Source organism: Camellia sinensis, chromosome 8 (genome assembly GCF_055761805.1).
Source record: "Camellia sinensis isolate YWXY chromosome 8, ASM5576180v1, whole genome shotgun sequence".
In the NCBI taxonomy this organism is placed as follows: domain Eukaryota; kingdom Viridiplantae; phylum Streptophyta; class Magnoliopsida; order Ericales; family Theaceae; genus Camellia; species Camellia sinensis.
This window is the reverse complement of record NC_138968.1, coordinates 174344603-174366582: the sequence shown is the minus strand read 5'-3', so window position 1 is coordinate 174366582 and position 21980 is coordinate 174344603. Positions and strand designations below refer to the sequence as shown.

The 21980-nt window shown below is 32.0% G+C and overlaps 1 long non-coding RNA gene and 1 pseudogene across 2 annotated transcripts; one reads left to right on the top strand and one right to left on the bottom strand.

Moving 5' to 3' along the window:
• The first annotated feature begins 3504 nt into the window (after positions 1 to 3504).
• Positions 3505 to 10396, top strand: LOC114258494 (ATPase 5, plasma membrane-type-like; annotated as a pseudogene). The gene is made up of 13 exons (XR_014339222.1): positions 3505 to 3653; positions 4639 to 4699; positions 6779 to 6994; positions 7479 to 7523; positions 7648 to 7752; positions 7836 to 7980; positions 8060 to 8224; positions 8751 to 8989; positions 9074 to 9106; positions 9206 to 9287; positions 9483 to 9642; positions 9732 to 9908; positions 10154 to 10396. The product of XR_014339222.1 is annotated as an ATPase 5, plasma membrane-type-like (transcript).
• Positions 10397 to 16984: 6588 nt separating this feature from the next.
• On the bottom strand, positions 16985 to 21668 carry LOC114290238 (uncharacterized). The gene is made up of 3 exons (XR_003638939.2): positions 21240 to 21668; positions 20395 to 20587; positions 16985 to 17684 (listed from the first exon to the last, which is right to left on the bottom strand). It is a non-coding gene; the product is annotated as an uncharacterized LOC114290238 (long non-coding RNA).
• Positions 21669 to 21980: the final 312 nt, after the last annotated feature.

The following is a 21980-nucleotide window of genomic DNA, read 5'->3' as shown; positions in this document are numbered from 1 at the left end:
TAATACATCAAATATGTGTATTGAATTATTCTTGTATGTGATAATTGTTTATATACTTGGAATATGTGTATTGTGCAGGAGGAGATAGGGGATGCACTCCACGGTTTGGGAGGAGATAAGGGATGCACTCCTAAATCGGATATTATTTGGGAGGAGATAGGGAATGGACTCCAATGATACAGCAAATATGTGTATCTATTGTGAAGTATGGAAGTGCTTTAATATGTCATTGATACAACAAATATGTGTATCTATTGTGAAATATGGAAGTGTTTTGATATGAGTTGTTATCTCATTTAAAAAGGAAGTGCTTTAAAATGAGTCGTAGTCTCATTAAATTGTTGGCCAGGTTCTGAGCCACGTCATGAATTGAGGACTTGATAAGTAAAGGAAAGGGAAATGTAACATGGACATAATTGTCATGGAACTGTATTGTGATGTAATTGGTTTATAAGTGTTAACCATCTATCAAATGCTATTATTTTAGTCATTGCTTATATTTGGTTTAGTATATCTCTACTGGACTGTGGCTCACCCTATATGGGACATCATTTTTAGGTCCAGGTAATATGCCACCTCCAAGGACATAGCTTGGGAGGTTCTGGGAGTTGAAGACTCTTTTTGTTGTTTTGTTATCTTTTGATGTATTACATGTAAATTCAAGCCAAGGGCTTAATATGTATTTGAGTTAGTACTCTTTTCTTGTAACCAAGTGTTGGCTTGGAAAGTTGTAAGCCCGGAGGGCATTTACTTTTGTTATTAACATGTAATACTTTCGTAATGAATACTCTGATAAATAGAAAGATGTTTATTTCTCTTATGTCTATGCATGTCAAGATTGTTGGGTTTTATGTATTATTTTGAGGGCGTTACATAATTCACTACAACAAAATGCACTTTTGGTGGCCACTTTTGCCGACTAAAAAAAATTTCACCAAAAGTTGTGGAATTGGCGACTAAAAATAATATTAGTCGGCAAAAGTCAAATATTTAGTTACTAATTTTTTTTAGTCGGGGAATATTGATTATTGGCGACTAAAAGAAAAATTTAGTCGCTAAAAATATTACAATTGGCGATTAAAAAAAAAATTTAGTAGTCGTACAGCTAGTTTTGGCTACTAAAATTGTTTAGTAGCTGAATAAAAAGAAAAAAATTATTTTTTTTATCTTTGGCGACCAAAAGTTTGGTCACCAAAAGTATATTTTCAGTGACAAAAGAATATTTTAGTAGCCGTATAGTTAGTTTTAGCTACTAATATTGTTTAGTAGCCGAATGAAAGGAAAAAAATTATTTTTTATCTTTGGTTTTGGTCGCCGAAAGTACATTTTCAGCGACAAAAAAATATTTTAGTAGCCGTATAGTTAGTTTTAGCTACTAATATTGTTTAGTAGCCAAATGAAAGGGAAAAAATTATTTTTTATCTTCGGCGACCAAAATTTTGGTCGCGAAAAGTATATTTTTAGTGACAAAAGAATATTTTAGTAGCCCTTTAGTTAGTTTTAGCTACTAAAATTATTTAGTAGCCGAATGAAAAGAAAAAAATTATTTTTTATCTTTGTTTTCAACTACAAAAGAATATTTTAGTCGCCAAAAAACGAAAATATTTGGAGGGAGATTTGTTTAAGGATTAGCTGGAGGTAACTTCAGTTACTGGCCATCACGATGCGTAACCTTTGGGTACGGGGAGCGGGTTGTGACAATTACTGATACAGAAAACTTTTGGAAACCAACTGATAATACCTGTCGTGGTAAATACATCACCTTTTGTCGTGGTACATATAGTACCTTTTTGTCATGGTACATAGATTACCTTTTGTCGTGGTACAAATTACGATGGTAATTTGTACCATGCCAAATGGCCATTTTACATGCTAGTACATGTATTTTTTGTATACGGAGGGCTTGAATTTTTGTATGATTCTATATTTTTTATAAAATTATTATTTTAGTTTGGATAATAGTTGGTTTGCATGGACTTTGACATTTAATGCTATTCATTTTTTGTATACGGATGCAGATGTGAAATGATGGATAGTATATGTATTGTTTTGTTTATATACGTATTACAGGTTGCATGGAATATAGACAGGTTGTGAATAAATTATAATTTTGCGATGAAATAAGATCATGTTTTTGGCAACAGCTAAAAAAAAAATTCGGAAAATAGTTTTGGCTACTAAAAGTTTAGTAGCCAAAAAAATCAATCAAACATTTGGTGACTAAAATATTTTGTAGCAAAAAAAATCAAACATATGGCGACTAAAATATGTCATAGCTAAAAAAATAAGCTGAAGAAATAAAAAAAAAAAACTTTTGGCGACAAAAATTTTAGTAGCAAAAAAATGTGAGACTTTAGGAGACCAAATGTTTAGTAGTCAAAACACAAAATGTTTGCTGACTAAAATCTTAGTAGCTAAAAACATAAGGCTTTAGGCGACTAATCCTTTAGTAGGCAAAAAAAATTTGACTTTAGGCAACAAAAATCTTAGTAGCCAAAACATTGTTATTTATTCATGGCCACTAATATATTTAGTAGCTAAAACTCTTTTCCGTGACTAAATGCTTAGTAGTTAAAAATTTGAACTTTTAGCGACAAAAAAATTAGTCGCCAAAAATATGATATTTAATTTTATTTCAAACCTTTTGGTGACTAAAAACTTAGTCGGCAATGTAGTACATTTGGCAACTAAAATAATTTTAGTCGCCAACGATCTTTCCCGACAATTCTTCCATGACTAATTCTGTGACCAAATATTTTTGTCGCTAAAAGCCTTTGGCGACTAAATACTGACTTTTGGAGACTAAAAATTTAGTCGCCAAAAGTGAAAATTCTTGTAGTGTAAGTTTTTTTATTTTTTTATTTTTATTTTATTTTTATTTTTTTAAAAGTACTTTTAGTGCTTTAATTTCTTTTATATTCTTCATCTTAATCACTTAAATTTCTCAGCAAAAATGTTACCAAATGCAATTGGGAAGATATTGAATTGATTTTCTTCCCATTTTCATGCTTCTCTTTCTTAATCTATTTCCTTCCCATTTTCATGCTTCTCTTTCTTAATGAACTCCACCAACTATGGCTTGCTTGCTTTCTCACCCCTTTATTATCGTATACAGTTATATGTATGTCTTGGCTAATATTGTGGATTATCTAGCAATGAATCTACATGAGTAGTTTCTTTTTTCTTTTCTTTTTTAAATTGCCTCGAGGGATAGTTTGGTCATTACTGATCTATCTTTCTAATCTATCTCTCCACGAAGAGATGAGGTCATTCAAAAATGTAATTAAAAATCTCCAAAACTAAATTTGTTGGTCTGTAACTATTCATTGAATTTAATTTGCACAAATATGTTATCTAATTGTATATGATTATGTAAGTTAAAGAAATTATTAGCTGATTCTTTTGTTTTGTTTGTAGTGCTACATAATTTCATTTTGAATATTTAATCTTTTGTAGTGATAAATGATAGTAGGGTATTTTTGTGTATGGATCATCCTGAGACAAATGATAAATGTAGTGTTTGATCCTGAGACAATTTTTGTGTATGTAGTGTTTGATCCTGAGACAATTTTTGTGTATGTAGTGTTTGATCCTGAGACAATTTTTGTGTATGGATCATCCTTGTTGAACGCAAGTGTTGGAAGATTTTCGAAGTATTTCTAGTTTGTGGTGAAGGCTAGTTAGAATTTGGAAGACTCCAATTCCTAAACAACATAGGTAATTCGTGACCCAAATTTTGGTTCCATGGGGTGTTCTATTTGGAATAAAAAGAGGAAAAAGAAAAAAAATGGGAAAATTCTACTTTCTTGAATATCTGAAAGAAAATATTCTTGTCACGTTAATGTTTACAAATTTTATTCTAAGTCTTTGTTAGTTTACAAACTGCTGATTTTAAGTGTGACATATTTTTAATCCGTTACTGTATTCGTATAATATCTTCATACCTCAACATATTGTTCCAACCAACCATGCGACCCCCATGCACGTAGCGCATAGGGTAAGCCCTCTCTCTCTCTATAGGATAATTTACATGGAAGGAAAATAATTTTTTTTATATATTTATGTATTTATTAATGAGTTAGATTAACAAACAGACGTTTAATAATTATCTATAAATTGCTAGCAAAAAAAAAAAAAAAAAAGCCCTATAAATTCAAACCTCAAGCATCTTCTTAAAACCTAGAATGTTATATATTTTTAAATTTTCTTTGCTTGTACTTGTAGTAGGTTTAAACATGAGAATATAAAATATGGTTTCAAGATTAATTTTTCATATGAAAATTAAAACCAATTTCTATTTAGTCTTAGGATTGCCTTCTTTTTTGTTTGCTTGTTTGTTTGTTTATTTGTTTTTGTTGTTGTTTTCTTTTCATATCTTGATCAAAACACAAAGTTCAAGTTGTCCTTGTATGCACAATAACTGAGAAATCACAACTTTCTATTAGGGGGTAGGATGGTGATGTTGGGCCGTGAGATCTACCATAAGTCCTAATTCGATAATTTGAACCGTTTAATATGTAGAGTGCGTCACGTATTTTATCCCTATAAAAAATTATGTTAATCGAAAATCGACAGCTACTTGATCGGATCATATTTTTGTCAACAATTTATTTTGAAAACTATATTTACCGTTGACAGAAATCTGATTCGATCAAGTAGTTATCGATATCCGATCAACTTCAGTTTTTATGGGGATAAAGTACTCAACGAGTTCTACATATTAATGATTCAGATTATCGAAACGGAACTCGTGGTGGGCCTCCACCGGTCCAACAACACGCTCTAATATGATCATGAACTGGAGAAAAGCTTGGCCCTTTTATTAATCTTCATTTTTCAATCATTTATTAAAAGTGATATGCGAAATAGCTGACAGTGCTATTTTTATAAATATAAATTATTTTTATGAGTGTTTTATTTTTAATTAAAAAAATTCAATATAAAATTATTTATGAATATTCTATTCATATATTAGGAAAAATTACAAAAAGAAAATTAATGTTTAAGCTTTATAACAAAATAAATCTTAAATTTTTAATTTTATTAATTTAAATCATAATCTTTTGATTTATTTTCAATTTAAACTATTTGCTTATTTTCTTAAATAAAATTGACTAAAAGCTAATATTTTAGTCATTATACTCTATGTAAGTGTACGAAATATGTCAAAAACATTTATTTTCATTGAGTTTAATGATTAAAATACTATTTTTCTAAAAATTTTACTTAACAAAAATAGACAAATGTTTATATTAAAAACAAATCAAAATATTAACTTTAAATTGACAAAAATAAAAATTTAGTATTTATTTTATTAGAAGACTCAAGCTTTAAAATGTATTTTATTATTACTCCTTTTCAAGACATTATTTACTTAGTAATAGTAAGGGGTGCCTTTTCAATTTGTTGTGTCGGTGGCTCTTATCTGCTCACAAAGGAGGTTTCATTACCTTCGTTTGGTTGGAATGTTAGGTAGGGAGGAGCTTTTGAAAGAATTAAACCAGACATTGTTCTGTAATTTCATGCATGACTACTTGGATTTTTTTTCCTTTTTTAAGTTAGCAGTGTACATGATCCACAAATTATGTATATCATTATTAATAATCCTTCGAAAGCATCATCAACACTGTAAACTATACTAATGATTGATCCTATTTTTATTAAACGTTAAATCGAGAATAATGACATTTTAAAAAACATAAACTATTTTGATATTATTTTTTAAAAATGACAAAATCAAAATTTACTGTATCATTTTATATTAGCTTCATGTATTTAATTATTTATTTATTTATTTATATAATATATCATTTATTTCATGGAATCCATCCGCTTTTATTTGGTGGGGGAAACCTAAAAGGCCCACTCGTTAAATTGGTGAATATTAAAAGCCCCCACGTACATGTGATTTATCGGGTTAAGAAAATAGGCATGACTCACACTCCACTGTAAAAACAAATAAAATTACTATATCAGATTTTTTATATTTTTTTATCTAAACCCAAGCCCAGCACAATTACCACCAATTATGTAAATCCTATAATGATGGAGAAATAAATTAGCACAAAGAGTATTAAATTGCTTTTTGTAGGAATTAAATTCGAGACTTTACACTATAAATGGTACTACACAACTACTGAGTCAAATGCCCTAATTCAATCTTATTGATTAGAACTTTGTGAATAATTTTAAAATTTTCAATTCTCCCCCCCCCCAAATGATGTTATGAATCTTCAAAAAGTAATTCGAAAAAAGAGAGAGTATAGATTAGATTTATATTTGAAAGTGATTCACTTCACATTAAATTAAATTTTTACTGTACATTTTTTAATTACTTTCTAAATTAATTTTTTTCTAGTTTCGCGATTTGATTTATATGATAAGATACTATGCAAGCCAATTGCTTTTTTTTTTTTTTTTTTTTCTTTTCTTCTTCATTCTCTTATCTTTAACAAATTAATTGATTAATTTGTTGCTACAAGCATATAATTGATAAAATAAACACCCTTCAAAATTTAGTAAATATGTTGACACTACAGGAAATCAGGGGTTTTGCGGCGTTCAATTAGCGGCGTTTAATTAAACGTCACTTTTTTTAATCTTTAACGGCGTTTTCAACCGTCGCAAAATTTTTTAACCAAAACGGCACCGTTTTCTATTTAAAGGCGTCTAAAACCGCCTCCAAATGCGGTAGATACACGCGCCCCTTTTCTGAAAACCTTATTTTCTAATCTGAGCCCTCTCTCTTATACGCACACCTCTCTTATCTTGTACGCAGACATCTCTCTCTCTCTCTCACAGCGACGAAGAAGATGGAGGAGATAACTCTACGAAGAAGCTTCGTCTCTCGAAAGATGAATCGACTGTTCAGAGCGATTTCGAAGATTCAGATCGATATCAATCGGCTGTTCAGAGCGTTTTTGAAGATTCAGATCAATTTCGAGATTCAGGGCGATTTCGATGCTCCGTCGCCACCGTCATCTGCACCGAAGAGGTAGCGAGCTCCACCGTCTCTCTCTCTCTCTCTCTAGATCTCTCTCTCTAGATCTCAATCCAAGATTGATCCAGATGAGGTTAGGGCCCGTGCTAAACAGGTTGTGCAAGATCAGCGCTGTCTGAAGGTTAGTCTTCCTCTCTTGGGCACTTGAAATGAAATAGATCAGAATAACTATGGATGACAAACTTTTAGTCTACAGGATTCATGTATAAATAAATATGTGTGGATGGATGGATGGATGTATATAAATATTATATATAAATATAGAGTGAGGACATTTACGATGCAAATCGGTCATATGGTTTTTCCCTCATTGTATATTTTTAAGCAACCTGGCAGATTGTAAGAAAAGGTTCCATACCTTTTGAGTTTCTATACTAGTGCACGATCTTTGTGCTAATTTCGTGGAATTGAAAAGATTTATAATCTGTATCATCAGTTAGGTGGTTGTGTTGATTGTTTTAGGGTTATCAATCTGTAGGATTGGAAGACTGAAAGATACAAAGAAATTATCAGATCTGGGACTGTAAGTACAAATTTTTGTATTCTTCGTTTATGATTACTTGTTTGTTGATTTTTGTTAGTTGAAAAAACTTCTAGAACCATCACAAGTAGTAACTTACTTCTTGTTTCTTATTCTTAACAAATAGATATTAGCCCTTTGCAACTGCAAAGAGGATGTCAGAAAGAAGGTTCACTCTGTGATTGAAAAGTTTGCTGAACGTGGACTTCGATCTTTAGCAGTTGCTAGACAGGTTTGCAGACTCACATTTTTACTCTTTCTGATTCATTGGAACAATCTTAATTGTTAAATTTGGCTTATATTATTTATTTGCAGGAAGTACCTGAGAAGACAAAAGATAGTCCAGGGGCACCGTGGCAGCTTGTTGGTTTATTGCCTTTATTTGATCCACCTAGGCATGATGGTGCAGACACCATCAAAAGAGCTCTCAATCTTGGAGTGAATGTAAAGATGATTACTGGTAATAATACCGTGCATACACTATTGTCTTAACTGATTTTTCATTGCTTATTTTTTTTTTTTGGGTCCAACCTTGTTAGGTGATCAGCTTGCAATTGGCAAGGAAACTGGTCGGCGGCTGGGAATGGGAACAAACATGTATCCGTCTTCTGCATTGCTTGGCCAAGACAAGGATGCATCCGTTGTGGCCCTCCCTGTCGATGAGTTGATTGAGAAGGCTGATGGATTTGCTGTAGTATTTCCAGGTGACTCTCTCTGTCTTTGTTCCCAATTTGTCTAAAGGATATGAAACACACTTTTCCTGATTCATGATCGTGGGAAGTGTTCTTTTGGAACCATTATTTTCCCTAGTTTGAAAAACTGCACCAAATTATACTGAGTTTTTTTATTAGCATCCTGAACTGTTTTCAAATATCCTCTATGTGTGGATTGAACTTTTGACCTTTTCTTTTTGATTTTTTTTCAATTTCAACATTGATCCAGAACAAATCAATGTTAACAATACATGTTATTCTCTCCTTTCTCCAAAATATGTCGCTTTCTTCAAATCGTTGTCTTAAATAAATCCAGAATACCTAATTATTTGAACGATTTTGTTAGCATGTGCCCTAAGTACACACATTAACATGACCCTTATTTCAATAGCAAATATAACAAGTTCTGAAGCTGTACTGGAATCTTTTCTTTGTTTCTTTTTTTTTTTACCCCGGTAGATTCCATTTTTTATTTATATTTATTTTTAATGGGTTGTGTTCTCTGTACTTTTTATAGAGCACAAATATGAAATTGTGAAGAGGTTGCAAGAGAGAAAGCATATTTGTGGAATGACTGGAGATGGTGTGAATGATGCCCCTGCTTTGAAGAAGGCAGATATTGGAATCGCTGTTGCGGATGCTACTCATGCTGCTAGAGGTGCTTCTGACATTGTCCTCACTGAACCTGGACTCAGCGTTATAATAAGTGCTGTGCTCACTAGCAGGGCTATTTTTCAAAGGATGAAGAACTATACTGTAACTTACCCTCCATCTTCTCTTTATTCCAATCCTTCACTGTTTTTTTCTGAAGTTTCTAAGTCTACTTTCTTTTGACTTCAGATCTATGCAGTTTCAATTACCATCCATATTGTGGTATGTTAACTAAAGCTCTTTAAGATGTTCATAAAAACTGCTGTTGTTATATAAAAAAAATTGTTTTAATTTGTTTCTTCTCTTTAATAAATTTTCCAGTTTGGGTTCATGCTTATTGCCCTGATATGGAAGTTTGACTTTGCTCCCTTCATGGTTCTAATTATTGCCATCCTAAATGACGGTGAGATCAGATCCAGCAGTAAAATTATTCTTATTATTATTATTTTTTTTTTTTGGCCGGATGGGACTTAAGGCTTGGTTTGGTTTGGTTTGGTTTGGCCGGGGGGAGGGGAGGGTGAGGGATTAGGCATTTAACTTTAAATTTAAGACAACATCAAGCTAACTGTCCAACTTTCCATCTATTATATAACCCTAGGAACAATCATGACATTCTCAAAGGATCAGTGCAGCCATCCCCAATGCCAGACAGCTGGAAACTGAAGGAGATATTTGCAACCGGCGTTGTGCTCGGAGGCTATTTGGCACTAATGACAGTAGTATTTTTCTGGCTTATGAATGATACCAAATTTTTCTCGGTAGGAATATATTTTCTCGTGCATAAAATTGTAACTTTACCCAAATGTTATAGGTTCAATTTGTTTACCTACTTTGTTAAACAATGTAGGACAAATTTGGTGTGAGACCATTGGGAGAGAAGAGGCCTGAATAGATGATGGCTGCATTGTACCTACAAGTGAGTATCGTGAGTCAGGCTCTCATATTTGTTACAAGGTCTCGCAGCTGGTCCTTTGCTGAACGCCCTGGACTACTCTTACTCTTTGCTTTTGTAGCCGCACAGCTGGTATGAATTTCCCAATAACCTACTAATATTCATGTGCAAAGACAAATATCTCTATCGCAATGTGCTTGATATCATAGTAATGGAGTTAGTTTACAAAATAAAATTTTAAAAATAAAAACATATTTAAATGAAATACAAAAAAACAAAGTACTATATGAAAAATCCTGAACTTATCTGATGAATTTGGGAATTGAATTGGATAGGCTTGTTCTAATGGAGGTGTAAACTATTCTGTAATTTGACAGATTGCCACCTTGATAGCTGTTTATGCTAAATGGGGTTTTGCAAAGATAGAAGGATGTGGTTGGGGCTGGGCCGGTGTCATCTGGCTTTACAGTGTGGTAACATATATTCCGCTTGACTTACTCAAATTTGCGATCCGCTACGCTTTAAGTGGGAAAGCTTGGGATACCCTTTTGGAGAACAAGTTAGAATTCAAATTCTCTAATAAAGGGGAATTTTTTAGTATATGATTTTGTTTGAATTTTTGTAGTTTTCTTGTGGTTTTCTGATGACTCTTTAGTTCTGGTACTTATTTTTTTTTCTTCTTTTGTAACACAGACTGCTTTTACTACAAAGAGTAACTATGGGAAAGAGGAGAGAGAAGCACAGTGGGCTACTGCACAAAGGACTCTACATGGCCTTCAACTACCGGAAACCACTAACCTTTTCTCTTGACACAGAACACAAATAGAAGTGGGGACAACAAAATAAGTATATATTTTTATGCCAACAGAGGTTGATTAAGTTGGTAAGGATCAGACACTTTGCCTCCACGGCTTAGGTTCAATTCCCGCTGCCAGCAGTCCTCCTTAGTGGGCGATCTATAATAAATTAATAATAAATTTGAAGATAGGTTGTCACATTAGGTCATAACACCTCGTAACGACTTGAGTGTCTAGGAAAAATCTCCCTAACTATTGATCAATTTTATGGTGGAACATAGAAATTAGTTGCAAACTCCTCGTAGAGGGCTTCTTTTATGCTAAAAAAATTAATTGTCAATTATTTTCTTGTCTCCACATTGAATATTTTCACATGTGGCAGCTATACTTACTCGGGAGAAGCAAGTGAAGAGTTTGACAGGGATGATAATACTTTGACACTCATCAAACCATCTCCTATGCCTTCAAAGGATATTCGAAGTCCACTTGAAGTCGGATCAGTACACGGTGGAAACAACGGGGTATGGAATGTTGATTTGGAAGAAAACAAGATAGAATAATTTGAAACCCAACTCTGTTTGATTGGGAGAAGCTATTTAACTCCGAATGATCATCCTGATGGATATGAAGTTGCTACATGTAGAATTTATGTGAGAAGAGAGGGAAAAAGCCATTGAATGGAATATGATGAAGCTTTTTTTATTTGTTCTTGTTCTTTTACCTTCCCCCCCCCCCCCTCTAATTCTTTTTATCTTGTTTAATTGGATTATAGCGTACTGTATGGTTCCAAATGTATCATCTTGTTGCATATAGTTTAGACTCATCTTTGGATATAGTTGGAAGACAAGTGGTATTTTTAATATTATAAGCCATATTAGTGTGCTTTCTATTCCGTTTTAATTTTTTTGGGCTTCTTGACCATTTTGATTTTGATTGATGTATTTAAAGTCTGAATTGTTGCTATTCTTAGGTATGTAATGCATTGTTTCTTATTTTTAATTTTGTTTTCAAGCTTAGTTTATTTATTATTTTAATAAACATCAATTATTAATTCTTAATAATTGTTTGATAGGTATTTTTTTTGTTCAACCATATAAAATTAACAAAATTTATAAATTAAAAAAAAAGGTTATGGCGGCGTTTAAACGTCACTATATCCCACCGCAGGGGCTAGATTTTTAAAATGTATAAATGTCTATGATGGCGTTTTCAAAAGCGTCGCTAAATGTCATAATGACGTCATTGTACAGTTAGGTAGGACATTTGGCGGCGTTTTTAAAAACGCCGCCTATACTAATATAACGACGTTTTTCAAACGTCATAAAGTTATAGCGACGGCCGCGTCATCGACGTTTGGTACTAAACGTCACAAAAAGAATTAACGACGTTTTTAGTACTTTTAGCGGCATTTTTTAAACGCCGTTAAAAGTAGATTTTCCAGCAGTGTGAATATGTGAAGTTTGAACTTTTAATGAGTTATTTTAAAAGCCACATTTAATACCATTCAAAAGGTAACTTATCATTTTAACACAATTAAATGTCACATTTAACATTATTTAATTGATTTCTGCGTAGCAAACTTTGGTAGAAAAAAACAAGACAATTGAGTTTTTAGCAAAACTGGTGATGTGATAAAAATAATTGAACCAATAACCCAAGACAATTATCCACTTTTTAGTCGTACACATCAACTTTCATATTTTTTCATACAACTTAAAAAGGTCATTTCTAAATATATTTAATTTTTTTCATCTAATAAAATAATTGAACCAATAACCCAAGACAATTGTCCACTTTTTAGTCATACACATCAACTTTCATATTTTTTCATACAACTTACAAAAGTCATTTCTAAATATATTTAATTTTTTTCATCTTATGAAATAATTGAACCAATAACCCAAGACAATTGTCCACTTTTTAGTCATACACATCAACTTTCATATTTTTTCATCCAACTTAAAAAAAGTCATTTCTAAATAGGGGTGCAACTTGGGCGGGCTCAACCCGAGCAACCCAAACCTAACCCGAATTTTTTTAGCGCTTGGATAAAATATTTTCAAATTCGGTACGAGCTTAGGCAAAAATTCAGAAGCCCGAATTAAATTTGGGCGGGCTTGGGCAAAGACGTCAAGCAACCCGAAACCCGAATTATACATATATAGATATATAAAAATATTAAATATATATATAAATTATTAGCCATTACATGATATTAAAGCAATTTATATTATTAAATCATATTGAATATATCTTATATCTATAAATAACATAAAATCTTATTTTTTTTTCTTTTTATTTTCACTCATAAATTGTAAGGACTACTATAGTGGCATCTCTTTTACATTATATAAATTATTTGTTTTGATGGTATTAATGATTTTCTATTTTTTTAAAAAAAATTATAAATAGAGTCAAATTTTAATAATTTAATAATGTAGCTAGGAAAAAAAAAAACTGAAATTCATTTACAATTCGGGCAATTCGGGTAACTCGGACAATTCGGGTTTAACTCGGGTCGGGCTTAGGCAGACAACCTCGGGTTACAATTCGGGCTTGGGCAGGTCTCAGCACAAATTGGGCTGGGCTTGGACAACCTTCCAACCCGACCGAACTCGCCCGAGTTGCACCCTTATTTCTAAATATATTTAATTTTTTTCATCTTATAAAATAATTGAACCAATAACCTAAGAGAATTGTCCAAATGGTCATGTAAAGGACACTCAAGTAAGATGACGCAGCGGAATATACGGGGATTAGATATCGTCCTAGTAGACGAAAGGAGCTCTCGAATCCATGAGAAAAATAGAATATTAAATCTACAAGGAAGAGAAAATATCTTAATATTATTGATTGAATGAATAAAAATTGTCTTTGCCATGAAACTTACATAGCTATTTATAATAAACTAAACATAATACTTATAGAAAAAGTAATTCTAAAATAAATTAGGAAATTTAAATCAACACAAATTAGGAAACTTAAGAGAATAGAAAACTAAGATTCTAAACTATTTAAAATCCTAGTCAGAATCTAATTCCAAAATAATAAAATTAAGAAACCTAATAATTCTAAAATATTTATACTAAATTACAAGAATCCTAATAATATATCAAAAATATTAAAACTAAAAATATAAAAATTCTTAAAATCTTGTCCTGAAAATCTTGTCCTACATCAAACTCCTCTTCTTTGAAAGAACTCGCCCTCGAGTTTATATTAGAGATTTGCCATTGTCCATGCCAAATAAAAAGATACTTGGAATACTTTAGATGTTTGTTTCTCTTCCATAAATTATATGCAGAGAAGTCTACTTTTTGAAAGTTATTCTCTATATGCTTCAACTGGTTGACAAGATTAATTAGACAAGTATTGAAAGTCAAATTAAATTGCTTCATACGAAGAAAATCAACCAAATTTACTTTATGTAGAACTTGCATGCTCTCTTGATGTTGCACCATCCCAAATTCAATTGATCCTTCAATTATCAACCTTGGAATATCAAGTATAGTATCAACCAATTTCTTTGTTGCACACATCGATTGTATTATCTCTTCTTTTATTTTCTCTTTGCTACTAGGCTCAATCAAATCTCCGTCTTCTTCAATAATTTTATGACTTGTTTGTAAAACTTTCTCCCCAGTATTCAAATTACCATGTGTTGATACATTATCAACACTCGAACAAGACTTTGTATCTTTTTCATTAGTTTTACAAGTAATCTCACCACAAATAATATTTGGACGAGAATTCTTCTCTTTCGCAACTACAATTTCATTGCAAATTTTTACCAACTCTATGGAAGTATTTTGATTTGTATATGACAATATATCTTTATGATCATGAAAGTAAAATTTTGATGCTAAAATCTTTTTCATTGTTAACCATGAATGAATTTTGTCTTTACCTTTGCAAACTCGATAATCTTGTAATCCATTCCACCACTTCAATGCAATTTTATCAAGTTTGTAGGATGAAAATATAACCTTCTTTTCATGAGGAATCTTTTTGAATTCAAAGAAATTTTCAAGATCAAGCAACCAATCAAGAAAATCTTCTTTTTGAAATTACTTGAACCGTTAAAATATGAAATTTGTGCAAAATAACGTAAGCTAACATGTTGGTCTCGGGTGAATCCTCCGGAGCAATTGCTGTCAACTATCGGTTGCCTCTGGTTGACGATTAATCCCAAATCAGCAAGTAGATTACAAATCTCATTGCGAAGTTCATGCACCTCTAGTCGATGCTCCTCAATCGTATCTCATATGGCTTCCACCCTACGATCAACGTTAATAGGGATTGTGTGTTCTCCATTGTCTTGTGTCATCGAGCTAGGCAAATCCATGCTCTGATACCACTTGACGCAGCAGAATACATGGGGACTAGATATCGTTCTAGTAGATGAAAGAGGCTCTCGAATCCACGAGAAAAATAAAACCTTGAATCCACAAGAAAGAGAAAATATCTTAATATTATTGATTGAATGAATAAAAGTTGTCTTTGCCATGAGGCTTACATAGCTATTTATAATAAACTAAACCTAATCCTTATAGGAAAAGTAATTCTAAAATAAACTAGGAAACTTAAATCAATACAAATTAGGAAACTTAAGAGAATAGAAATTTAAAATTCTAAACTATTTAAAATCCTAGTCAAAATCTAATTCCAAAATAACAAATTTAAGAAACCTAATAATTCTAAAATATTTATACTAAATTACAGGAATCCTAATAATATATCAAAAATATTAAAACTAAAAATATAAAAATTCTTAAAATCTTGTCCTACATCATAAGGTGAGTGAAATTTCATACTTTTCTATAAGAAAATATTAACATGCGTTGAAATTTAAATATTAACATATTATCTGTCATCTTGGAAAAAATAATAATAATAATCAACCCAATTTTTATTTATATATATATATATATATATATATATATATATATGTGTGTGTGTGCGTGGAATAAACACATTGGCTTTGTTTAGGAAGATAATTGGATTAAAATAGCCCATTAAAAGATAAAATAGACTAAAATAATCAATAAGATAAAACATTACATCCAATCCATAATCATTTTATTCTTTCTCTCACAATTATCAAATCATCTACAAAAAAAGCCTACTAACTTTTCAAACACAACTTTTTTTATCCAAGATAAAATAATCAAAAAACCAAATAATCAATTAAAAAAACCAACCTAAACAAAGCCAATATAATGAATATTTCTATCCCACTAGTTGGCCCCCACGCTCGTACTCACATGGTTGGTTGGGACAATATGTTTAGACTTAAGATATTATATGAATACATGAAAGGTGTGAAAATATACTCGAGAAATCTTTGTACACACATGTATGCCACACGTAAAAATAAAGGTTTGCCAACTAACAAAGACTTAGAATGAAATTTGTAAACATTAAGGTAACAAAAGAATATATTATTTCAAATATTAGAGAACGCAGAATTTTTCTATCTTTTCTTTTTCCTTTTTTAGTTCGAACTACATAAGAAGGCAAAAGTGACAATCTAGTGGATTTCATACATAGGCTCAATTTCTCTGCATTCATTTGAATCAACAATATTGATATACCACTTCAAAGAATCTTAGATTTCATTCCTTCTAGATACACTTGTCAATGTCCATGCGTACATATAGTATAACACTTACTAATATTTTCCGCAAGCAATCAAGGATTCCATGTTCACAGTTCACACACACAGGATCCATATGACAGTACAGTGGTTTCTTATTAAAGTAGATTTTGAGAAGAGCTTTTGTAAAAGTAAAATGACCTGTAACCAAGAAGAGATTTTAGTCTCTATTTCTTGTTATCTCAAAGTGATTTAGTGCAACCAAGAATACATAAAGCACTTTGGTAATCAAGCATTGCATTCAAACCACCGCAACAAAGCACCAGATGAGCCCTTAGTGTGATCTAATCAATTATTTTATAGAAATCCATTGATAATAAGTTCCATATATGCGGCAACATACCAATGAAACATGTATTAGTGCTTCGTCACTGTTAATTCCTTTTCAATCACCAAGTGCCTGGAGTAAAGCTTGTGTTAACCAGTAAAGTAAAAGTTTTAAGACCCAAATTTTAGACCCCGTCGGGAAGTGGATCAGTTCATTAGTTTCTACATAGCATATGGACATACAGTTCAACATGTAAAAAGAAACCCCCCCCCCCCCCCCCCCCCCCCCCACCCCCAAAAAAAAAAAACAAAAAACAAAAAACAAAAAAACAAAAAACAAAAAACAAAAAACAAAAAAACAAAAAAAAAATCACCAAATTAATGATACAAAATCAGCAATAAAAGCAATTCCTAAAACCCTAAGATGATCCTTGATAACAAAAATATAATACACCATTCTTTTTTTTCTTTTGATCGGCAAAGAAAAATTTCGTTAACAGCATGAAATTAAAGATACAGGAAGATGACATGCATCGAGACAAATTCGAAAATACAAATTACTCCTACTACTGCTACTCACATCCATACTACTAACCCTTCAACCTCACAATTTTTTTAACAAAAAAACAAAAATAAAAGACAAATCAAGAAAATAAAAAAAGTTCAGGACTTAACTAAAAAATAAAATACATGAAATCCCACAAAATCAACCCACACAGCCCAAAGCAAAAACACCCATGGTGCTACTGCACTCCTCTTTTCAACCAGCCACACCCTTCTTTTCAACCCAAATCACTTTTCATTTCACCAACCCACACTTTTCTTTTCCACCACAAACTAAAGACAAGACGCATGCCTGAAGAACACTGATCCAAATCATAAAAAATCGTGTCGCACGCGTAAGGAACGCTGCCACCATGCTGTTCCGCTGAACCGATCGAGAACTACCATCAAACCTCCCATGGCCGGAAAATAGAATACTAATTAGAAAGGAAGATAGCATGGAAAATAGAATGTTCACTACTACAGCTTTTGTGTTACATCACATAAAAGGAATAATGATTAATCAATTTCAGGAGGTTACTGTTCCAATGGCAAGTGCAACATCTTCATTTGAGCGATGATCATCAGTATGAATGCCACCAATAGCCTTCACATGGACATCAAATAACCTGTGAGAAGCAAGTGCTGACATAAATCCAAACAAGAAAAAAAAAATCACATCAGCTTCAAAATAGACAATGGTAAATTGACTACCAAAAAAAAAAAAAAAATTGGCAAAGAACACTAACGAAGGAGCAGAATAAGACATTCCAGGGCTCCATTCTGTTGTCTAGATAATCCATGTGATGTAGTAAAATAAATTCCTTAACGGGTTGGGAGATTTGGAGAAGGATTTGGAAATGGAAAGGGAAAGGGAAAGGGAATATGTAAGTGAAACATGAATAAAATATATTTACATTTCACCTAGTTTCATACACCTTTTTTCTTTTCTTTTCTTTTCTAAATATCTCCTCAAATTCCCCAACCAAACACAGCGTAAGTGTTTGTTAACTAACTTGTTAGTTGCGGTCTATAAATAGGTGATGTTAAAACCATTGTACTTACTTCTTTTTTTTTCCCCCCCCCCAAAAGAACATAGATTTGATTCGAGCAAAGTGCTCTGATTTCTCTCTAATTTATCCCAAATTGGGCATTTCTTCACTCTCTTGATTTGAATCTAATTGTAACTATTGGTTGCATGACAAAGTTACCTTTCCAATGCAAAATGAGATTAAAACACTAAGTGGGAATCTCTCATTCCTACACCCTCATGTGATTCTAAGAGTTAAAAAAAAAATAAGGGCCCATAATATTTAAAATTTATTATTTTCCCATGAACAATTTCTAACTAAACCAAACACTTTGAAAACTATTAACATAAGGATCTTATTACTAAAAATGGGATTCCATGCAAGTTGTAACAGGATTCCCATTAACCAAATCCTAGGATAACGCTCCATTGATTGAAAAAATTCTTCTCCCTCAGTTGGTATACTGAGAATTGAGCAGTGTTTTAAAAAGCTCTAGGCACATCAAGGCGTCAAGGTCACTTGGAGCCTAAGCACCGAGGCACGAGGCGAGGCGCGCACCTCACCAAAGTGAGGCACAAGTTATAGAAGTTAAGCAAAATATTAATATAGCACAATTTTCAACATAAACAAATATTTAATATGTATATTATCAATTTTTTTAATAAGAAGAGAAGAGGAGAAGAAAAAAAAACAATTAATTTTTTTAATATATATTATTTTATTTATTTATTATATTTTTTAAATAATGTGTTTCAATTAATTTTTTTATTTTATTTTACATATATGCGTTTATTTTTTTTTATTACTATGTATAAGTATATATTATATTTTATGTATTATCTATAAGTATATTATATATTGTATGATAGGCATATATAATATTATATATATGAATCAATTATATTTTATATATTATCTATAAGTATATTATATATATATATATATATATATGAATCAAGAAGATAAAGAGAGAAATCGCGAACGCGATCACGAGAGAGAAGGCGAGAGAGAGAGCGATCGTGAGCGAGACAAAAATGAGAGAGAAGACAACAAAAGAAGAGAAGAGAAGAGAAAACGAAGCAGAAGAGAAAAAGTAGAGAAAGAAGAGAAGAAGCAAAGACGAACCTGAAGAAGCTGAGTCTAGTCAATGTCTAAGTTCAGATCAGTCAATGGCTAGTAGACAAACACAAAACAGATCAATCGATGGCGAAGCGCATAAGGCGTGTGCCTTGAGCCTAATCGAAAGGCGCACGCCTTAGCGCCTTAGCGCGCTTCTTGCAACTTGCCTCGCCTTGCCTACTTTGAGCACGGCCCTTGCGCCTCGCCTCGCTTAGTGCCTAGGTGCGCGCTTTTTAAAACACTGGAACTGAGAGATATAAGATTTGAAATACTTTTTTTTTTTCTACTTTTTGAGCAACCAAACAGAGCATAAGCCTGTACTCATAATCCTAATTCAATGGGTGGTTTATTTTGAGTGGAAATATAATATATTTATTCACTTAAATTGGTTAGAAAATATATCTTTCACTATTCCCTCAATCATAGAACACAGAGTAATTAACTCAATGAAATAAAAGCCATGAATTTTTTTTCCCACATGGAACAATAACCTTAATTGTATTCAAAACACTATCTTCCCTATATTTATCTCCATAAATAAAATTACCTTATATTAAAGGAAAATACTTTCTACCATGCCCTGCAATACCATGACCTTCAATAAACTATCTACAAAACATAAATTCAACTATGATCCATCTACTGCATAAAGATGGTTGTGTATGGATTGCTGACATGCTGCAAAACTAATGCCACATTCAACATTCTATTTATTCACAAAATAAAAAATTCAATAGCAACAATCTAAACCACAAACTAATTGTATCAGCAACAATGCTATATGGTGGCTGAATACACCCAACTATACAATTATTTAAAGTTACTAATCAAATCTCCCACCAACAATGATTACCTATTAATATTTTCTAACACTGAAAAAAGCAAAAACACATTTTAATTTTTGTTCCCTTTTGTTTATATGTACTAATATTATCAAAGCTACCAAGGTCTGGTTCCTATCGATGTTCGAAGAACCAAGAATCAAATTGCAAATTACGAATATTAGATTGCTAGTAGAACCAAGAAGTGAAAAAACAAACAGACACTTACGAAAATGAAAATACTACCTAAAAGAAAATCAATAATAAACTCTTAACACTTCAACTTTCAACATAACCCATGTAGTATCCAACAATAACCTAACAGCACGAAATGAAGCAAATTAGAAATGAAGATTTGAAAAAAAGAAAAAGAAAGAATCATACAAAGAGTTGCAAGAAGAAAGCATCAAATTCCTTTCGCAGACTGCAAGCAACCGTTCCCAAAACCTCAACCTGAAATTTCTTGTATATTGCATGTGTATAAACTGTTGACAGCTGTTTCTCAAAAGGAGATAGAGATTTTAACACAGGCAGGTTGTGATGTGTTTCAAAATCAGCTCTGGCTTCCTCTTCACACCTATCGTGCAAAAAACTTTGTACTAATCAATAAAATCCTTAAACGTAGACTCCTTGTGTATGTATTTATTTAACAAAGACTATATATACTCAAATCGCTCAGTAATACACATACATTCCAGCTAAAACGGTACCACTCATACAAACAGGAACCCACTTCTGACGATTTCGATAGAGTGATTGAAGCTATTCATCAATCCTGAGCTCAAATTTATCAACCATTTTCCACCATTTCTTTTCAAAATCTTCATTTGTCCAAGATTGGTAAATGCATTTGTTAAATTTCAACATAAAATTTTCAGACCTGTTCGCTATATGACTTAGATTTTCAGGAATTTTTCTCAACACATGCCACAAACAAAAGCAATGGCGTGTATCAGGAAATACCTATGTAATAACTTTTATAACTGAGAAATAATTTTTTTTGTTTTCATCAGCAATATATATATATATATATATATATTTAGAACTTTGAACATGACGAGTACCACACAAATATATCAATAAAAGGTCCAAAAGAAATATAGCATCTCATCAAGGCATGTTTGAAATAAGGTAGCAAACAGCTTCTACCAAAAACAAAGTAAACAGTCAAGGGTAAAAAAGAAAAGAAAAAACATAGCGAATGTTCTTATAGGAATGTTAGCGAATACCTGGCATGCTTCCATTGATTGGACCAACGAAATTAAGAATCACTCTCTCCAAAACCTTACTAAAGAAAAAGGAACAAATGAAGTACATACGAGAGGGGAGAAAATGATTGAAAACGAATTCATGAGCAACTGCCAGGAGTATGTAGAAAATGAATTCCAAAACAGAAGCTTTCCAGAGCACAAATGGAAGCCCTGGGTTAGCTTAATTAGCGGTTCACTGACATGTAGTCTGTCAACTACCAGCACCGATGCACCGCTTTCGATTGTGGCACAAAATTTTTGGAGAAGCCATTGAGCCAGCAAACAAACGGAGGCCAAGCGCTTCAATTTGTTCCTTGCAAAGCAATAGGAAGCAAGTAGGAGCAAGTAGTTGGGCCTTTCAACTCTCACTATTAGTCTCCTTTGTTTTTTCTATGACTATTATATCAAATAAAAGAACAAAAGCAAGTAGGTGATGTTATATAAAAATTAAATAAAGAACAAAAGCAAGTAGGTGATGTTATATAAAAAAATAAATAAAGAACAAAAGCAAGTAGGTGATGTTATATAAAAATTAAATCATAGCATGAGCTAGTTCAACAATTAAAATGTGGCGTTTGTCTTTTTTGAAGAAAAATTCTATTTATACATATAATTATTATAAAAATGATGTGATATTGATATTGTTATAAATAAAAATAATCTTCATAATATTTTGTTTTAAAGTAAAAGTCCTCATTAAACTGCACCATTATATATATA